The sequence below is a fragment of the Periplaneta americana genome, chromosome 8, assembly GCF_040183065.1.
Source record: "Periplaneta americana isolate PAMFEO1 chromosome 8, P.americana_PAMFEO1_priV1, whole genome shotgun sequence".
Classification (NCBI taxonomy): Eukaryota; Metazoa; Arthropoda; class Insecta; order Blattodea; family Blattidae; genus Periplaneta; species Periplaneta americana.
In genome coordinates this window covers 85,802,082-85,823,124 of record NC_091124.1, presented here as the reverse complement: position 1 = coordinate 85,823,124, position 21,043 = coordinate 85,802,082, and the positions used below count along the sequence as shown (strand labels likewise).

General features: G+C 34.4%; 1 long non-coding RNA gene across 1 annotated transcript; it reads right to left on the bottom strand.

The window, feature by feature from the left end:
* Nucleotides 1-2,314: 2,314 nt before the first annotated feature.
* On the bottom strand, nucleotides 2,315-20,686 carry LOC138704847 (uncharacterized). Its single transcript, XR_011333450.1, has 3 exons — nucleotides 20,028-20,686; nucleotides 12,722-12,898; nucleotides 2,315-8,663 (listed from the first exon to the last, which is right to left on the bottom strand). It is a non-coding gene; the product is annotated as an uncharacterized lncRNA (long non-coding RNA).
* Nucleotides 20,687-21,043: the final 357 nt, after the last annotated feature.

Below are 21,043 nucleotides of genomic sequence, written 5' to 3'. Positions count from 1 at the left end.
TTTTTATCACTTTAATTGGTTTCTTTCTCCCTGTTCCTCTGACAAGTTGCATCCAGTCATTTGGATGATCGATGGACATTCCACTTATTTTCTTTCTTTTTTCTATCCGAGCTTGATTTGATTTTAAAATCTATATTTTCTCATTTATTTCAGTTCAATATTGCTTACAATAGGTATACTATCACTTACCTCTTGATGAAGAATTGGCAAGACGCATAGAACAGAGTGCTGTGATATTACAAGTCCTTTGCGAAATCTTAATTCACAACTCACAAAAATTTTACTACTATTTAGGAAGTGCCAACACAACATACTTATGAGCTCTAATTTAGAAATTATACAAACTTTCAAATTGCAGAATGAGAAGAGGGAAATAAGTTCTGTATTTAATGCCACCAAACTGTGCTTAAGGAAATAAGTTTACATATTTCCTTTTACCCAAACCAAATTATTACATTAAAGTTCTGTGTCCTTTTACACACGTGGATTTAACAACTTCTAATAGAGATATCTCTTGTTTCCCTTTACCCAATTAAAGAACGCGCTTTCAGGATTATAACAGTATATATAACTCATTTTGGCCAAATTTTGACATATTCCCCTTTACCTGAAGACCACAGGTTTTATCCATTACTCGTGTCTAAGTTTAATTTTAAATTGTAGGCCTTTTCTTTGTAATGTGTTGTTTGTGAAGAAGTTAACTTCACCCCAGTTTATTTATCGACATCCTGCGAGTCTGCACACAACTGATATTAACGTCCTTGCGTTTCTTTATCACTTGTAGTTCATTTATTTGATGTAGGGAGAATCTGTGAACATACCAACTTAAAAATTAGTTAAAGCTCCATTTTAAAATTACAGAGATGTCTATAAATGAATGAATGTATGGATTTTATTGCTGTGCTAATGTTGTAAAGGAGAGAGTGATTTAAAAACTTTTAATTCACTGCTCTGAATGAAGTAATTGTTTAAGTTGCTAAGGACGGTGAAATAAAGACCAGGTTAGATACGAGTAATGGATAAAATCAATTAAAATTTGTCCAAGTTATTACTTCCATGTGAATAGATAGTGTACCAGGATATTCAAATAAACAAAGCTCTATGCCTTCATGACCTCGGCACGAAGTTGTGTGGTTGGCACCACGCTCCAACCACCTTTTATCCCCAGGAAGGATCTGTTACTCAGTCTGATAGGAGGTTGAGTACATCTTGGGGCCATTCTGAAAGTTTTGGCAACGAGAAAAATCCCATCACCACTCACGACCCAATTGAGTCTGTAGCCATTCCCAACTGAACTACTAGACATTATATTCGTTTTTCCGTACTGAAATGATTTTTTATTCCACACAAAACTAACCCTTTGTTACAATAAAATATACTTTGTACTAATCACTACATTGAGCACCAATATGCCTGGGTTAAATCCCAAATCTCTCTGCAGTGCATATGAAGAGATGGCATATGTCACTGCTGATAGTGATTCATCCATCGGATTGGGACGTTAAGCCTGGAGGGCCCCTTGGTGTTATTCGACAGAAGTAGGCTACAAGCCAACACCAGGTTTCCCCTTCTCCCTTCCTCACCCCTTCTCTAAGAAAAAAAAGCACGCGCACGCACACGCACGCATGCACACACGCACGCACGCACACACCTAAAAACACGACATAACTCTTCACAGATACACATCATGCATAACGTGGTCTGCCGAAGTGGTGTGCAACTTGAAAAAAAATGGGTCACAGTCCTGCCATCTATCCGCAGTATGTGGAACCTGAATCACGTTAAGTGAAGAGGGTAGGCATTAGACACACACGTACACACAATGTATACAACATTTTCAGAAAATGTATGTGTATCTAATGCCTACCCACTTCACTTGCGTGATTCGCGTTCCGCATATTGCGGATAGATGGCAGGACTGTGACCCATTTTCAAGTTGCACACCACTTCGGCGGGCCACATTGTGCATGATATGTATCTGTGAAGAGTTATGTTGTGTACTACGGTGAGTGTATGTGTAAGTGTAGTGTAGGTTATGGGTGATGATGATGATGATGATGGTGAGGAAAGGAGAAGGGGAAACCGGTGCCAGCACATAGCCCACTCCTATCGAATAGCACCAAGGAGACCGCCAGTCTTAACATCCCCATCCTACGGACGAATTACAATCAACAGTGACATATGCACTGTGGAGAGATTTGGGATTTAACCCTGGTATATTGGTGCACAATTTAGTAATTAGAAATTGCGCACCGCCATCTCTCCTAGAACCGAGGGTGAAATTTTACATGAAAACTTAGAAGAAAATGTAAACTACTTTTTATTGAGGTTTCTTTATTCGTTTGTTCATGTTCATATTTCATTTTTACACTGCATGTAAAATTACTTAAACTGGAATGTTTACCTAATTACACTAGCATTCTACCAGTCATTCTTTATTAATATTATGCATCTGTGCACTGAGGGATACTTCCAGCTCACTTCTTTGGTTAAGGGGTTAGGTACAGCTTACAGCAATAAAATTTTGGAAATATTCAACATGTTTTTCCTCCATTACTGTATCTTGTACAATAATGAAAATTAGTATATGTAAAGCACTGTCCTTCTGCTATATGAAAAAAATACTTTTACGATTTAAAAAAAATATTTACATTCTTTTTCTTCAAAATTTAAAATGGTAGCAATTCACTGTGCAAGGATGAAGCGTTTCCCTCATAACTCAAAAACTATCCAACATTCTGTGATGAAATGTTTTGCATGTATTTATGCATGTCATATCTACAATATGATGCAGAATCACTTCTCTACCTTTGATAGATTGTGTGATAAAAAATAAATTCATTTAAAATATGGTCAAATATCACTATTTTCTTCTAACACAAAATAAAAAAAAAATATTATTTATTAAGGAATGTAGTTGAAAGAGCATGATATTGTAAACATGAGTTTCAGCAATAAAATAAAAGGGAGAGAACATGAAAAAGTTCACAAGTTTATGAGTTATGAGGGAAATGCTTCATCACTGTACAGTGAACTGCCACCATTTTGAATTTTGAAGAAAAAAATAATAATTTTTTTAAATCGCAAAAATATATATATTTTTTTTCATATAGCAGGACAGTGTTTTACATATACCAATTTTCATTATTGTACAAGATACAGTAATGGAGGAAAAGAATTAATATTACCAAACATTTTTACTCCTGTAAGCTGTACCTAACTCCTTAAGTACTGCATTTTAGCTTTGTTGAAACAGCAGCAGCTCTATTAAAATTTTGAAATGCATGCACACTCGCACACACACACACAGATAATAGCTGAGCATTGTCCCAAATCAAGGGCATCTACCATGGTGATACAAATTGTTACTAAATATATTTTACTGATCTTAAAAATGACTAATAATTTTCGACAGAAGGCGTGAAAGTGAAGGCCAACATGGGTTAATAAGCTAAGGATGCAATAACTTCAACAAAAATAAAAAGAACTGGGAAGAATCGTCAAGATGCAAGGTGAGCAACTGGAAACACAGTTGAGACTGTACTGTAGGAAAACAGCAAACCAAAAGATATGTCCAGAAGTCTGCTCAGACAATTGTAGAAGTACCAACACGTTTTTCGCTCATTATCAGGCATCTTCACAGACTTGGAGGGTTACAATCTCCCCAGATAGGAGAATTTCGACCATGTTATAGGAAACTACATGGACTCTGTAACTGAAGTGGACACCACCATCATTGAACTGTGATTGTAACCTCTGAGAAGTGCATAATTTTGAAATGCACATCAATACCTGTGACTTGTTGACTACTAGAAATGGGGTACAGATTCCTTTCCTTTGATAATGCAAGTTATCTCCTACTGCTGTCAATGAGAATGCCCATGATTGCTGTTGTGTGTAAAACTAGTCTATTCAAAGCCAATATTTCATTCAGAAAATGTCTGGGGGCAAACATGGCAACTATTTAATTTATTTCATCAAGTGCAAGAAGAAAATAAAAATGGAGTCAATTTCGTGTTGACTGCCTTTTTTTTCCATTATTTATTTCAAATAAATATCTATTAATTTCTTTGCTAAAATGATTGTAATTCACGTGCATCATTCTAAGATAAACTGATTTGTGAATACTAAATATGAACAAAATCCGTCAAATAGTTTATACTTTATAAGACTTCTCTGGTGCCGATAATATTTAATAATGATCTAATTAAATATGCTTGCAACTACTTAAAGTAGGCCTACCGCACATTAAATCTATTAAACACATCTTAAAATTCGGTCATATATCTAACTGAAAAAAAGGCACAGAAATAAATATAACTACAGAGGAATCAGCATTTTGTATATAATATGTTGTATTATAAAACATATGAAACAATAATAAAATAAACTAGTTCGAAATAATAATAGATATTAATATACAGTAGAACCTCTATTATCCGTGGTAATAAAAGGGATGGAATGAACGGTTAATCGAAAACATCGGATAATCTGTACCACAAAATATTTTCGTAAATTAAGTGAACAATACTTGAACTTTAGGAATTTCCTCCGTGGTCTTGCATTTAACACACCAGGTAGTGAATCAGAAGTTCATTAATTTAAGTTCAGTTGTCAACGACGTGTTTTTAAGGGGCAATGAAAGTCCTTGTAATGGCTTTCGGCGGAAAGATGGGAATACTAGAGGTCTCATCTTATAGATTTACATACTTTATACACACTTTATCCTTGATACTTATTAAATCGAGCACAGTTGTAACATCAGTTTCGTATTCTGATGCGAGATGAGCCAGTTTCTCTTTCCCCAAACCACTAAAGTATTTGCATTTTTTTTTCGACATTTAGCACCAACACGTTTTCTTTTGACACGAAATACATTTTGTCTTGAAATTGTACAGTACGACAACTTAACAGTAGACCAAACTGTGCAAATGTAAAGACTTGTAATAACACTCTAGATAAAATACGTACTAATATAACGTGGAGCGAGAAAAAGTTGGATAATCCGCCAATCGGTTAATAGGGAGATGGATAATCGGGGTTCTACTGTACTACTTTAGAAGTTCAAGACGGATTCTGAAAATGCAGAGTTTATGCAGAATGCATATTCACAATCAAGTAATTAAAATCAGAGTTTAACATAACATGTGCGGTTTTTATGAATTTTAAAGAAGCTTTTGATAATTTCAATAAAACCACATTATGGAATGTAATAAAACAAAAAGGTATAACGCAACATTTAATTCCCATTGTGGAATCCTAGGAAACGAGAATGCGGATGCACTAGCAAAGAAGGGCAGCACTGCTACTTACAGACTTGTTACTAAATCTACATATTCCTCTGTGAAAAGATTTATTAAATCTACATACTTAGACTTCAACAAACAAAATTTGATAACACAATCTCAAGGGAAAAAATGAAACTCTCTGCATCATAATCCACAGTTGATTCCCGATTTACCACGCAAAAGGTCTGTAGCTGCATTTAGATTGGCAACAGGCCATGACTGTTTGGCCAAGCATCTGCATAGAATTGGAATATATCAGTCTTCTAACTGTCCATTGTGCAACTCAAATCAAGAAATGGATTCAGAACATCTCAAAATCTGTGTGTCAGTGGCTAACCATGACAATATCTTTGAAAAATATTGGAGTGCAAGAGGTCAAATGATTAGTTCGATTAATTAAAATGTGTCTTAGTGAAACTTACACCAGAGTCCGTATAGGCCAGTTTCTATCTGATGTTTTTCCAATTCACTGGGGGCTAAAGCAGGGAGATGCATTGTCACTTCTACTTTTTAACTTTGCTCTAGAATATGCCATTAGGAAAGTTCAGGATAACACAGAGGGTTTGGAATTGAACGGGTTACATCAGCTTCTTGTCTATGCAGATGACGTGAATATGTTAGGAGAAAATCCACAAATGATTAGGGTAAACACGGAAATTCTACTTGAAGCAAGTAAAGCGATAGGGTTGGAAGTAAATCCCAAAAAGACTAAATATATGATTATGTCTCGTGACCAGAATATTGTACGAAATCTATACTAATAATAAATCTGTAGCCGAAATTTTTCTGGTAATTTTCGATTTTCCAAAAATAATTGGTCCTAACATATATAATTAACTACCCTGAAAGCGAAAATCGCTTTTTTGAAATTTTTGTTTGTATGTCTGTCTGTCTGTCTGTATGTTTGTTACCTTTTCACGCGATAATGGCTGAACCGATTTCGATGAAAATTGGAATATAAATTAAGTTCGTTGTAACTTAGATTATAGGCTATATGGCATTCAAAATACGTTATTTAAAAGGGGGGTTATAAGGGGGCCTGAATTAAATAAATCGAAATATCTCGCTTATTATTGATTTTTGTGAAAAATGTTACATAACAAAAGTTTCTTTAAAAATGATTTCTGATAAGTTTTATTCTCTGACAAATTTTGATAGGACTGATATTTAATGAGATAAATGAGTTTTAAAATTAAAATAACTGCCATCTGAGGCGGTGTATTGAAATAAAAAACAAATGACTTCGTCTATAAGGGGCCTTGGACACAACAATCGAAAGCTATGAAACATAGCCTACAGACAATGTTTCTGTGTTTGTATGGTAATATCGGAAGCTAAATTAACCGATTTGTATAATTAATTATTATTTCATCATTGGAAAGTGTAGTTTCTCTGGATGGACATAATGCTATAATGTTATTACAGTAACTTGTGAGTGAATTGAGGACAGGTAAGATTAAAATAGCTTCTTATACACAGAAAATTTGATAGGTTATTCTGTATATTCATTTCCTGTATTTCTTAAAATAATGTTTATGAACATATTCATTTTTATCTCAGAGAATTAACGAACAACGAGAGTGTATTGATTTAGTATGCAGTAATAGTACGTTAGCTTAGCAATCCATTATTTTATAATTCAAATTTTAACTATGCTCAATTGAATCGTGTTAAAATACATAAAATACATATGCAATAAATGCAATGCAAAAAAATTGGGTAATGAGCCAAGCAGATTATGTTGCGCTGTTGTAAAAGTTGTTCCTCCTGAGATTCAAGAGCTCCCACAACAAATTAAAAACTTTCTAATTCGAGTACATCCGTTATCAACACACTTTCTCATAATATAATATAATATAATATAATATAATATAATATAAACATAATAATAAATCTGTAGCCAAAATTTTTCTGTTAATTTTCGCTTTTCCAAAAATAATTGGTAATAACAATTAAGAAACATGTTAAAGGAATTGTCATTGCACCAAATGAGTGGTCTCTGGATCAAAATGATCGCATCTTAATATTTTAAATACAATGTAAATTAAGTAACATATTAAACGATTTATCCTTCTATCAAACACGAATGTTCCCTGGATCAAATGTCCTATTTTAATTATGTAATTACTTTATATTTATTTCTAACGGGTGCAGCGGAGCGCACGGGTACAGCTAGTGGAAATATAAAAATTGGAGATTTATCCTTCAATTGCCTTTTCAACTTCTTTCCTAGTTTTTGTGATCCGTACTGCCTATGTCTTCCTCCACATTTTAGAGATGCTAGCATGTAAAAAAAGTGTTTCTGGACATGGGTTTATTTTACAAAATATGACCACGTGGTACTCATCTACCTACTACCGAGGCTTGTAACTTTCTTTTTACATCCTGTATATGTTGTTAAAAACTTGCTACACTACATTCATTTAATACAGTTGATATTAGCATTGTGCATTACAGGCGCTATGTTTGGTTCAAGTTTGTCAAGTACAACGAAGTTCGATATTTACCAATGTTTGCTCTGCAGGAGGAGGCTGTCGTGTTTGTTCCATCTTGTTAAAAAAATATTCTCTGTTCTCCCCTCCCACCCATTCATGTTTTAAACGCTTAAGCATTTTAGCACAGATCTTGTGATTAGTTTTTCATATGAAATAAGGCGAAATTTTTAATGTCTTGTTGTCTCTCTCATGTTCAAACATTGCAGACACTAACTGGTACAACTTCTACAAACTGAAGCACCACAAAAGCAAATCATCATTATTATTATTATTATCATTAAAAGCAATATGATTGTCGCACGTGATTTGAGAACAATGCTCAACTATGATATGATTCCAATTTTAAATCTTGTTCACATTTTTGTAAATAATTCATAAATAACACCTGAACCACATTACTGCGAATGGGTATCTAGCATTCAAACACTAAAACAAAAATTATATCACACATTAATTGTTCATATATGATTAATTAAACAGTGACTATATATACACAATTCTCCCACCATTCAGATCTAACAAATATTTAAATATATTAATTTTAAAAAGTCAAATATTCCTAACTTAAATATATTAAGCTCTTCATCAAACTATTCTCTTATTTACCTATCACAGCAGGCCATAATATATCTTCAGAAATTTGTCTTGTATTTCTTTAGCTCCACCTTGATGTGATGAATATTCGTCAGCTGCACACGAGCATTTGGTGTTAATAATTTTTGGAAATGGTGATAGTACTGTACCAACTGGGTGAGAGCCAACTGCAGAAGTGAGGAACCAGTCACCAAATTGGGAAATGAAGACAGGATCTCTCGATTCAACTCCTTCAAAGATTGTTTCCATCCCGCAGAGAAAGACTGAACAAGTGCCAATGCTTTTTCTGGAAAGAAGATATAAACTTTTAACCTTTCAGAACATTTTGCAAAATATACGGTCATTAGGACTGGCTATGTTTACTAAATTTTGAGCTCTCAAGTTCCAGTCATCACTCATCAGGAAAAATGAGAGAATTCAGAAATAGGTGGCATACCTCTTGTTGTATAGGTCTATGCTTTGTGTCACCAAATCCTATCATTGGAATTTCAATTCTCTCATTTTCTGTTAACATTTGAAGGGTACACAGGAATAACGATCAAGGTCCATTTTAGAAAGTTTCGAAAAAAAACGAATTTTAAAGTTTTAGTACTTAGTTATATGTGTATTTAATAGAAATTGACGTGGTGGAATGTAAAGAACGATTATTTCTTATTAATTATACAATGCCATTTTGTTCTAAATTTGGATGGCAACAATGGAAAATGCAATATAAACAAACAGTGTGTAAACTTCCAAAATAAGAACGAGATCAAGATCCAAATACGAAACTTCGAAATACATGGGATACAGCATGCATTATAGTGAAACACCACTTCTACCTCAGACATTTAATTTGCATTTGATCGTTTTATATACAATTTCAAAATATAATTCTCGTTTTCCTTTCATTGGTCTTGTACTGCAGGACTGCAGAACTGCTTCTTTATTTGAAAGTAATTAAATGTTGCCGTTTTCAAATCTAATAATCCTTGGTGCTATAGCTCATGAAGGGCCCAGACCGACCAGCCAGTTGCTGGCCTCAAGTCCACATGCCGAAACACAGGTGGACAATCATCCAATCAGAATGGAGGTACTGTGTGGTTAGCACGATGATCCCCCATCCATTATAGCTGGCTTTTGCAACCGGATTTCGCTACCTATCGTAGCTCCCCAAGTGCATCATGATACTGGGTGGGCACCGGTCCCATACACTGGCCGAAATTTCATGAGAAAATTTCTTTCCCCATGAGGACTCAAACCAGCACGCATTCCGTAATGTGAGTCTTAGGCAGAACGTCTGAGACCACGACGTCACAGTGCGGGACTTGAAATATGTCATCATATAAAGCAGTTGAAGATTTTCAACTCTTTCGCATTGTTCTTCTTCTGATTTATTTTCAGTGGCTTGAAATATAATTAAAATAATGTTAGAAAATGACTATTATAGACTAATTTGGATGTTTAATAGCATTTGAAATTAAAATGCGATAAATAAAATTAAAGATAAAATAATTTTGACAAATAAAATAGAAACTCACTATATAGCTTTCATATCGTCTGCTTGATGATAATCAGGAACACATTTTTAGTACGGTATCTTATTTTACATTGTAGATTGCAATGGACCTCTAGGCGAAAGGGCTTTCTTTTTGCACTAGCTATTCAGAAATTCTCCCCATCCATAAAGTACTTCTTCTATCTTGTAATCAACTATGAAGAATGGTTCAGGTTCCTTCCTAGGATTAGCAATCTCATGTCACTAGTCATCAGGAAACTCACATCTTATCTTCTGGTTTATAAATTCTACATTATTATTGCACTTGAGGTACGAATGGCCTCTTTTTGGAAATGTTGCCAACAAACAAAATTTCTTCACTATATGCACTAAGAAATGGAAAAATCGAATCACAATAAAATTTGTTATTCTATCATCAGCAGGATTCACAGAACATATTGAATTCACGCATAGTCAGGCAAAATTTCAAAACAGGAATACCACAACATTAAGCATATTTCATCATGCGCTTTGTTCGAAACCGTTTCATCATGTGTACAAAATACAGATTTCCAGTAGAAAGTGTATGGACTTAGCACGAAAAGACTATAGTTGCCTGGAGTAATATGCTTCACTTGTTGAAAGTTTAAGAATTGAAAGATTCTTCCGGTAATCCATAGAAATTTCTTCCTTAATCATAGACTTTCTGGATTTGAAAGGTATCCAAACATTCAGAACACTTTACCTCATACAAAGTATCTCTTTTTCTCTTCAGAGTCGCCTATTCAAATGATGTATCTGAGTTGCATCTTTATCGTTGTTTATTTCTAATTCAAGTTGAGATATATTGGTTCTAAATTTATCACAAATAATGCGTCACTTCTGAAATACCCAAAACTTATGCTGTACTAATTAAAAAAAATCAATTAATATTTCTTGTAGGACCTCATAGTATTTACAATGATGTCCCATCAGGTGAGCATGGGACAGGAACCCATTAGATTTCATTCGCTCATTAATCTACTCCTTTCACTAAGTAAAATATTCTGAGAATATCTCAATCCTCAACACTTAAACAAGCGTCTTCTGTAATTTATTTGACTCATGATCTGTATTCTTTTCGATGAGTTAGAAGTACATCAAAAAATTTTATTTTCTTTGTACTAGCATTCTGCATACCTATATTCTCTGTTATTTCTGATATCTCCATTTCACTTATGACTTAATTTTAAGACAACATCTGGAACAACTAACACAAGCCTGAAAGAATGTCCATGAAACAAGCTGTAAATAAGACCTTGTTTATTTTAGTGCAAAAAATAATCATTGCATTCTTACTCAACAGTGCAAAAAGTAATGAAATTGTCGTCAGTGGCGCAGCCAACGGGTGGGCAAGGTGGGCCTGGGCCCAAAAAAATGTGTGAATTTTTAGTTTTTTTTTTTTTTTTTTTTTAAGGAAAACACTCAACATCAAAAATAAACCATGGATCCAGACCAATAATTAAGATAAGAAGTCAAAAATGCGTTCATTGACACCTTATTTTATTTGGTTTCTTTAGACCATGTTCTTGCTCTTGCAAATTCATTATCGGAAGCACCTCAGTCTTCAAAAATGGATTGTAAATGTTCGTCTCTCATTAAGGCAATGATAGAAAACTTTTCAAAGCTCCGAAACGAAGAAAAATTCGAAGAATTTTATTCTAGTGCTGTTTGTATGACAGAAGTTTTCGGAATCAGTGTCTCTGCACAAGAAAAAAGAAATCATTGATCACCTCAAATACCACAGGCTCATGTTAGTAGATTTACTGGCATGTAAAAGAACAGGACAAAATTCCGGCACACTGGCGATGCTGATATAACCTCTGCAGTTGTGAGCGTCGTTAAATAAACCATAATTAAATTAAATCGATCACCTCAGTCTCTGGTAAGAGACTATTTCGTTACTGATGATGGTGAAGCTACACTGAAGAGTTCCGATTCAGAACAACAAGATAAGATTTTGCTGACAGCAAGTTTATATAATATACTTGATAATGTCATATCAGGAATGAAAAGATGGTTTGAAGAAAATTCTGTTTTCTGCGAAGCAGTATCAGTTGGTGATCCAAAGTCTTCTGATTTCATGAACTTCAAGATGCTGCCAGAACTGGCTGACTTGTATGGATCTTCAAATTTTGTGTTAAACATAAACAAGGAACTTCTAGAGAAAGTGTTCCCTGTGAATATTAAATAAAAACGTGTGTGACCTATATTCTAAACTACAGAACATAAGCATGGGTTTGGCATTCCAGGAACTACTCCAAGTTTTACAAATTATAGGCCTACTGATCTGTCCCATCACGACTGCATCCGCAGAAAGGAATTTTTCTGCATCATGACGAATAAAAACTTACACCAGGACAGCCATGTCAAGCACAAGGCTTTGTAATCTAGCAATTTTATCCATCGAGAGGAAGAAAAGTTGGAATTTGTTGAAGGACCCATCATCAGTGGTCAACAGATTCGTGCTAGGAATTCTCGACAGCTACAGATCAACTTATGAAGTGTTTGTATGACTCGCATGATTGTTTATCATAATTTTGCATGTTATTAAATAAGACTTCCGAGAATGAGTTTCAAAAGAGTTGACGACAGTGCCACTGTCAGGTACTTTATAAGATCCTGTCTTGTAAACGCAGTAACAATCTAAGATAATAGCTCGACCATTACTTTTCTGATTATACAAGTAGAGCCACAATAATTTTGGTGTCAGAACTGATCATAACAAAACTGATGACCGGTAGAACCAGCAATAACAACATGTTGGAAGTATCTAATATCTATAGTGGCAGTAACAAAATTAAATGATATGCAACAAAGACACTCACTTTCATGATTTTTCAGTTCATCTGCTTGTCCCTTGTCAACCAGCACTTCACCTTCCTTCACAAACTGCAATATGCCACCAAAGTGAGGTGACAGATTTCCTCCACATATTCTTCACTGCGAGTATTGAACTGTTCACGGAAGCTTTCTGCCTCTTTAGAATTGTCCCGAGTGCGTTCCTTAATGCAAACATCAATATTTTACTTTACATTTGTTTGTTTATCAACTATCCGAAGACAGGTCTGAACCTCATTAGTGACATCAATAAAGGTGCGTACACACATAGGGAACGACCAATGAACAAGTGATGAAGCGAACTTTCACTGTTTGGAGCAACATACAAATAATCAGCAAATGGTCAGGGAACATTCGTGTTTGCTGGTTATTCACAATAATGGTAGACGATTTATTATAGTAAGTGCAGCAGTTATTATGGGCTGTCTAACAAAAATGAAGTTGAAGAATAAAGGGTGATTGTGACAGATTCCACTATACAAAAGTCGCAATTGGTATAGAATAGAAGCATTGACTTGTTTAATTACTTACGTTAAATTCAGTGGGATAGTTTTAAAACTTCTGTCGAATTTCAGCAACAGACTTTGAAATGTTACTATGCAAAATAGGCTAACACTTTGCAAGAAAGACAGACTGGTGAGAAGCAATACCTGTTCATGAAAGATTAGCACTAACACTTCAATATCTGGCAACAGAGGATTCGTATACAAGTTTTATATATTTATTCGAAGTTTCCAAACAGCCAAGTTCCATGATTTTTCCAAAAATTTCCTTGTCCCGATATAATTCAATAAGGTTAATGTGGGACTGTATTTAAAATTTTTGCCGCCTCAGGCAACTAAAGAAATGTTGCCCCCTCTACATAAATAACTTATTATGAAAATTAGTCAAAATTAAGACAGAGAATCGAATAATCAATATTCAAATGGAATTAATTAGTAAAAAATAGAAAAAAATACACAAGAAATAAAATTAAATATAACTTTAAATGTCAGTATTGTATTACAGTACATTCAGCAATCACCGCCCTGCTTTTTGTTGGATCTGAAATCTTCTAGAGGGGCCTATTGTTTCACTCCTTGACTGGTGAAATAGTCTCTAGTTACTTCATTTATTGTTCAGAATGCTGGATCTAATTTTACTTATTTCATTTCCATACTCATCAGTCATTATTTTAATTACATGGGTGCTGATCAATACTGCCATTCATTTCACTTTCAATATCGTACTTATTGTTAGTTTAGAAGATGTATCACATAATAGTGACGATGTACTCACATCAGTTTTTGAAAGAATACCTCAGTTTCATTTTGAACAACTCGATTTTGTGTGTCTTATTACATAAGCACTTTTTGTTTCTTTTCTAATTATTTTAAGTTTTCACTGTTTTCTATATTCAGCCTCAATTCTTTTCATATCCGAACTTAATAATACTAATAACTTAAAACTTCATAATTTAACAACTGCAGACAGTCATTTTAAACCTGTAACTTGTGTACTAGTTCATTTCAACTGATAATAATAATGATAATAATAATAATAATAATAATAATAATAATAATAATAATAATAAAATAAAATTTCAGGTATTTAACCAATAAGTTACCAATTTTTGCATAGAACAAGTATTATTTTGCTTTGAGATGTTATGAGCTGCCATGTAAAATTAAGTACAGTAACTTACAAGCTTTAATTATGTGACGCACATGTGAAATAAAGCTTGACTGGTATATTACAATCAGACAACCTTACTACATTTTACTAATTAGTTAATTAATTACATCCTGTTCGCATATAGTATAAAAATACCTATTGTTCGGATATATAAAAATTAATGTAAAATGTTTGTCATAAATGCATATGTGTATAAAATTTCTCAAATTTTCACAGTTTGAGTATGGTACTAATCCCAAAAATTTGACATCCAGTGCCATGGCTCATGTTGGTCCATGCGCAAATATGGCTCTTTGTTGATGACATCTTCTTCAATCCATTCTAGTTCTGATATACTAGTACTGGTTTGTGAAATTAGGTATATTAACCATTGCGGTCTGCTGCTACAACAAACTACGAAAAAGTGACAAATCCCATCCACAGTGAATTTCCTTTGATGTACTGACAAGCAATGGATCATATACGAAGCAAACCAAATGACTGGTTTACCTTCGCTGTACCGTCCACATGTTCCGAATTCAGTCAGCAAATGCATTTGTTCATTGTTCAGTCGCTATATGGGCTTAAAATTAGTGTTGTGGGATTTAATCGATTACTCTAATCGATTAATTGATCAATTTCTGTTGTAAGATTAATCAATCAAAAATATTTAATCGATATTCCTCTCTCGGAAATTGCTTACTTAAAAAGCACAATCCGTGAAACCTCCCTAAACGGACACCTCCTTATAGAGGACACCTCTTCTTAACGGACGATTTTATCAGTCCGTAGGTCAATATATCAAAACTCCACATTAATTAACCTCTTTAGGACGGACACTCTCTATTACGGACACGGACACAAAATATGTACCAAAAATGACGATCAAAACCTCTCTTAACGGACACTGCTTAAAAAAATATTGGAATAAATGTACATGGGAACATAACGTATTATGCGTAAATGAATTTTTGAAGCAGCCTGTACCACAGTACTTTCACTCAGGCTTCTCAGGAGGCTTGACTCTCACCCCTCTCATAGTCCGCAAACCTAACGGGACCGACTGCTATTATGTGTGAGGAATACAGTAACTTGACAGAGGGATCGTATTTTTCTAGTAAAGAGAGACAAAAATATTTGACTCTCTTTTTCTTGTAAGGTTGGTGAAAACCGATCTTAATAGAAATAAACAAAGTGTGCCAAGGTCACACTAGTGGTTGAAAAATCCCTTGCCTCGGTATTTATAGTCTGCAACAACAAACGAACTGGCAAGCACGTGTTTGTGATGGCTCCGTGTAAATCTTTGACTTTAAAAGAAAAGGTAGACATGATCGACTATCATAGACGTGAAAAGTGCGGAGTAAGAAAACTATCGGAAGTGTTCAAGATAGGGAAAACACAGGCAGCAGAAATTGTGAAGAAACAAGACGAGCTTCTCAGGGATTGGCACCTTAATGGTAATGAGCAACGCATCCGACAGTTTCAAAGTGGGAGTGGTGCCCTTATTAACAAGGCTGTCATAGAGTGGTTCAGCAGAATCAGAAGCCAAAATGTTCCTGTATCGGGACCAATGATTCAAGCTAAAGCATTAGAATTCGCAGCTGAATTGGGTGATTCCGAATTCAAAGCTTCGAATGGCTGGCTTGAAAAATTTAGAAAGCGTCATGACATTAAATTCAGGTCTATTTGTGGAGAATCTTCTAGTGTTGATATGGAGACTGTTACGAACTGGGAGGAAAAGTTGCCTTCACTTATCAGTGGTTATTCTCCTGAGAACATTTTTAATGCTGATGAGACAGGGTTGTTCTTTCGTGCTTTACCCGATAAAACTTTGTGTTTCAAAGGGCAATCCTGTGCTGGCTAAGGAACGACTAACCGTACTCTTATGCGCAAGTATGAGCAGAGAACGTGAGAAACCCCTCGTCATAGGCAAGTCGTTAAAACCACGTTGTTTTAAGAACATGGATGTAATGAAGTTCGGCGTAGATTGGAAAGCGAACAGAAAAGCATGGATGATGAGAGAGATAATGACGGAATGGCTGGAACAACTGGACAGGAAAATGATGCGTCAAAATAGGAAAGTGTTGCTGTTTCTGGATAACGCTACTTCACATCCAGACATCAAATTGAACAATGTCAAGGTCATGTTTTTCCCATCCAATGTCACATCCCTCTCTCAACCATTAGACCAAGGAGTGATCCAAAACTTTAAAGTGAAATATAGACAGTTTAGTATTGAAGCACATTGTTTCAAGACTTGATGAAGATGGAACGTCACTGCAAAGTCTTACAAAAGAACTGAAGTTTTCCAAGCAATTTGTTGGATAACAAATGCATGGAAACAAGTTTCAACAACAACAATTCAGAGTTGCTTTCGGAAAGCTGGTTTCCCTGCTGGTAATGGTGAAATGAATGTGGAGCCAGATATTTCTGACGAAACGAACACCACACAGAACCTTATAAATAGTGCAGGATACACCATCGGTGTGAATGATTATGTTTGTATCGATCTGGATATTCTAACCGAATGTTCTAGTGAAGATGCAAAAATGATCCTTCAGTCCATTCAGGAAAATGAAAATGGTGACGATGACAACCATGACAGTGATGACGACGATGATGTTGGTGGTGATGTAGAAATTGTCAACAACAGTGATGTTCCACCAATAATGTCATATAGTGAAGCGCTGGATTGTGTTAAGCGGTTAAAGCAGTTCTATAGTGCAAAGGAAGATGAAAACGGATTGAGAATGGTACAAGACTTAATCATACATAATGGGAGCATTACTGTGAAACCAAAATGTACCAAACAAACAAACATTGCAAGTTTTTTTTTTTAAAGAAGTGAATGTGAAATACTGTATTGTGTTTTAAATGTTATCAGTGTATGTGCCGATGTGTTTATGTGTTAAATGTATATAGAAGCTGGAATTCCTGTTTTTCATGTGAGTACAATACTAGTGTATAATAATTACTATAAACTTAATAGAGCATGTATTACAATTTTGATTTCAGCATTCAATTCAATAGTTTTATATAAGAGTAAATTGATAATTTCCTTACTATAATAGTTTTATATTATGAAAGCTTTTTTCTTAAAAACTCTCTTATGCGGACACCTCTCCATAACTGGCACTTTTTGCAGTCCCTATGGTGTCCGTTATAGAGAGGTTTCACTGTAATACTGTTATTTTTTTATTGCAAAGCAGGTAGCATAGGGAAAATCTTTGCACAAACACTTCAGAAAGAGATGGAAATATGAGGACAGTGACCTAGTCTACCTCTATTGAAAGTTGAAACACAATGCAAAACCCTTATTAAGTTTTATGGTTTTCCAAGAAAACTTTCACCTTGTTGTCAGCTCATCTTCCTAGCATATGAAATACATACTTTTCTGGGCTTGTCTCCCTCATCCATTTCAAAATAGCCATGTCTATACTGTGTGCAAGTGACAGCATAACTACCTTCTTCTCTTTTTAAAATCTGGTAATTCAATTACAACAGGGGCCAGTCTTCTGTTTCGACTGCTGTACTTTTGCAGTTGCAGTTTCTGTACTGAGTTGGTATATGAAGATTGTATGTTTATTTTGATAAAGAAAAAAAAAATCAGTTTTCTGTGGTTTGTGAAAAGTGTAAACTCCATTATGAATATGAGAATTTGAGAGGTAAACTTGGTGAAATGTTAGGATTTAAATTAAATGATCGTGGAGAAGTGCTTGACAGAAAAAAAGTTTTTTCGTGTTTAGTGATGCAGGAAACATTGTTACTAAACATAGAGCGGCACTTAATTCGGAGCATGTGAATGCACTCACATGTTTAAAATCATGGATGAAGCAGTATTAACTAGGTGAGTCTTCATACTTTTTGTTATTTATGTTTGTCTCAAAAATTCCCAGAGAAATTGACACAATAAATTATAAGCCTCATAATAAATACCGGTATGTTAATAAGTGATTAAAATAGTTGTTGTTATATAATGATATACAGATATATAACATTTAATACTTATGCTAAACACCTAACACAAGTTAAATTTAACAATAATTGAGTGGCTCAGTGCCAGACTTGCCTAAACCACAATTACCACTGAAAAGAGTTAATCAAGTCTAAATTTGGAGTCATTTTTTTAAATAATCACATGTCAAAAGAAAATTATTTCTCTTTTACCGTAATCTAGTATATATCTAGTCCATGTAAAAAAGTAAGTTGAAAAATATAATTAACCCAGAAATGTTTTAACTGTAAAACGAATGATAGGCAAGTTTAGCCCTAAAACAAATTATATTTCAAGCCCAAACATGTGGCATAGGCAATGTTAGGCAAGTTTGGCCCTCGTAAAAAAAATTTGAAACCCAAATAAGTGGGATATGCAAGTTAGGTTCAAAAGTATAAGACATTAAAATCATTGCAGGTCAGTGGTATGATGACCAATTTACTGGACTAATTAACAAAGTTACGAACTATAAATCTTTGGAACACAAAGAAGAATATGGAACTCTTTATTCATTATCCCCGTCAGTTGCTTCCATGTCTGGATTGTTGAAACCTTCTCCTTCTACTTTCAGATTTCGGTAATAATTGTGGTAAATTGGAGGGATATATTTGAGTAGTGACATTAAATCGTTCTTCTTCTCTTTCGTGATTGGCCGACCTCTGGGATACAGGAGGTTCAATTTCTGAGAAAAGTTTCGCTATGGGCGCCCTCAGAGCCCTTTCCGTGCTATATCGACCACATCAAAATCTATGCAGTCAGACACACTGTATGTTTTGTAGAAAAGTTTCTTGGGTTCATCTTTCCGAAACTGTAACCAACGAATCTTGAGCAATTCCACTTTGTTTATTTTCTGATATCTTTCTGTTTGTTATTTCATTTTCTAAAGTATCTCAACTATAGAATAGTTCGCTAGTCACACGATGGACCTGAAATTTTGGATTTCTTTTCTTCACATCAGCTATTATTCTTTCCCACTTTTCGGGAACATATACTTCTTCGTGATAGCATTTAGACCTCTCGATGACTCCAAAGTCTATGTCACAGATATCAAAACTGTGGCCAGGAATGAAAAATTTTTGATTGATCACTTCAAGGGTTGGATGGTTTTGCAATGTGTAAGATAAGAAGAGAGCCGTTTTAATATTACGATTCTGCCCTCCACAGCTGTCTCTATAGATTGTAAGAACTTTGGTTGTCTGTGGGAGAAAATTGTTGATATGATTGAGAAAGCATGCCATTCCGAACTCCACAGTCATCAAAAATGACAAAATAAAATGGTACATGTGGTGACATAAGCTGTAAATTTTAGTCAAACAACAATAAATTCGTACTTAGCACTAAGCTTCTAAGCTTGCCAAACCAACCTCATCAAGGGATTTTAATAGATTTGATTTCGTAAAATACTACCTTTAATTATGTTTCATATGCATGCAAATAGAGCTAAACTTGCTCGCATTATAAAATATTAACTGAAAATATCCACCAAAAATAGTGCCTAACCCTCTGCATTTCTTATGGGTTTTGAAAAAATGTAAGAGACAAACTTGCCTAAGCGTCACATTATATAAACTTTGCAAAAAATACAATTAAAAATAAGAAATCATCCATTAAAATATACTTAATAACTTAATACAAAAATTATTTACCTGATGAAGTCAGATCACCATAATTGGGTTGATAATCTTTGTCAGCATCACTGTTATCTTCAAACATGTTGTGAATGGACTCCAGGTCTGACTCTTCATATGCCAGGTTTGTTTGTTTGTTGCTTAGGCAACTATGTTGCACAACTTGCGTCTAGAGCCTAACCTATCAAAAGCTTTCACTTGAATAGTTAGAATTTCACTCTCCAGGTGGCAGTGGTGTTACAGTTTTCGTATTAATAGAATCTTTTGATGCTAGATGGTGGCAACACTAAAGCCGAAAAATAGAGATGTGTATTGTTTTATTAAGTCTTGCTGCTTTACACTCTATTCCCTACTCTATTCAGTAAATATGTTAAAGGTTAAAAAATAATTGGCAAAAAATATTAATTCACAAGTTGTCCGACAGGAAATATGATTATTGTAGGTCTACTAATCAAAACCAAGTAATTGCAAACAGAAAGAAAAACCATAATTCTGATAACAAAATGCAGGCCTATTCTGATTTCCTGAAATATAATGATTTAACATAATATACCATTTTATGAGGTCAAACATTGGTCTGAAAATGTCGATTCCTCAACATATTCTCAAATACTTCAAAACAAAATCTCATCTAGCTCTGATAGAAATTAAAAATCAGAAGAATTCAACACAAGGCAGTAATACCAAGCCTAAAAGTTATGTTTCCATTAAAAAATTTATATATCTTCTCACCATTCGTGAGCTGCCACAAGGGACAAAGAGTACTTAACCATAGAAATTTTTTACAAGTTCATGAAAAACCATTAATTTTGTTTTAACAACGAAATTCTTACAAGTGCATAGGTGCAAATAATTTTTTTGAGATTAGTGGAAATATACCTATTTTTAGAAAGGTAAGTGTTACAAAAAAGTAAAGAATGCTACTGAACTTAGTTTGATTTCGAATATAGGTGATTCTTCAGGAGAGCAATTGATCCTTTCAATGCAGCTAAGGTTACAATCGGAATAATAGATGTAGGTATTCCAAGCCTCTT